Raw genomic sequence first — 1,351 nt, 5'->3', positions numbered from 1 at the left:
TCCGGGAAGATCCCACATGCCGCGGAGCGGCTGGGCCCGTGAGCCATGGCCGCTGAGCCTGCGCGTCCGGAGCCTGTGCTCCGCAACGGGAGAGGCCACAACGGTGAGAGGCCCGCGTATCGCAAAAAAAAAAAAAAAAAAAAACTACACTTACTTGGGACATAGAAACAAGAGAGGGGAGCTAAGGGTCACAGGTCATGTTCCAGGGGGGCAGGAGTTAGAGCTTAGCCTGCAGGGAGAGCCGTCGGCATCGACAGCGTGTGGGGAAGAGACAGGCTGGACGGGATGGAGGGAGAGGTCTCCCTGCCATGCGGTCTCAAGGAAGGCCTCAGCCCACCCCGCAGGGAGCTCAGAGCGGGGCTGGCCCTTCAGGACAAAGTGGGGTGGGATCGGGGGTTCATTGGATGCCAGCTGCCCTGAGAAAGGGGTGTATCTTGTGGAGGCAACTTTCTGGAGTGAAACCAGTTCCCAAAGAAGGTGCATAGCTGCGAGCTGTCAGTGGACGAGCTTCTCAGCAACTGGAGGAGAGAACTCTCCCGGCTGAGGGGAATCCAGAGTCTACATGAGCTTCCGCTCTCTTGGGCGAGCCACGAACCTCTCAGTAAAGGGGAGCACCACCTGCCTGGCCCGGAAACAACCCCCAGGCCTGTCTGTCCTCCTGCACCTGCACCTAGCCCCCTCTCTGCCCTGGCCTTCTGTGATCTTACCTCTCAAATAAGGGACTTTTTTTTTTTTTCCTTATGATGGGAACTTTAAAATCCACTCTCTTAGCAATTTTCAAGTATACAATACGGTATTATTAACTATACTCATCATGCTCTACATTACACCCCCAGGACTTATCTTTTTTATAACTGCAAGTTTGAACCTTTTGACCCCCTTTACCCATTGCACGGATACCTCCCATTCCCCATCCCTGTCAGCCATCAATCAGTTCTCAGTTCTCTATGTCTATGAGCTTGGTTTTTTGTTTTTGTTTTGTTTTGTTTTGTTTTCGATTCTACATGTAGATGAGATTATACAGTATTTGTCTTTCTCTGACTTATTTCACTTAGCATAATGCCCTCAAGGTCCGTCCATGTTGTCCCAAATGGCAAGATTTCATTCTTTTTTATGGCTGAATAATATTTCATTGTATATCTATACCATATTTTCTTTATCCATTCATCCATCCATGGACACTTAAGTTGTTTCCATGTCTTGGCTGTTGATTTGACCTTTGTATATATTGTGAATGATTGCAACAAGTCCAGTAAACATCCATCAGCACTCATAGTTACAAAACATTTTTTTCCTTATGATGGGAACTTTAAAATCCACTCTCTTAGCAATTTTCAAGTATACAATACGG

This window comes from Physeter macrocephalus, chromosome 8 (assembly GCF_002837175.3).
Source record: "Physeter macrocephalus isolate SW-GA chromosome 8, ASM283717v5, whole genome shotgun sequence".
Taxonomy (NCBI): domain Eukaryota; kingdom Metazoa; phylum Chordata; class Mammalia; order Artiodactyla; family Physeteridae; genus Physeter; species Physeter macrocephalus.
This window is presented reverse-complemented; position numbering follows the sequence as displayed.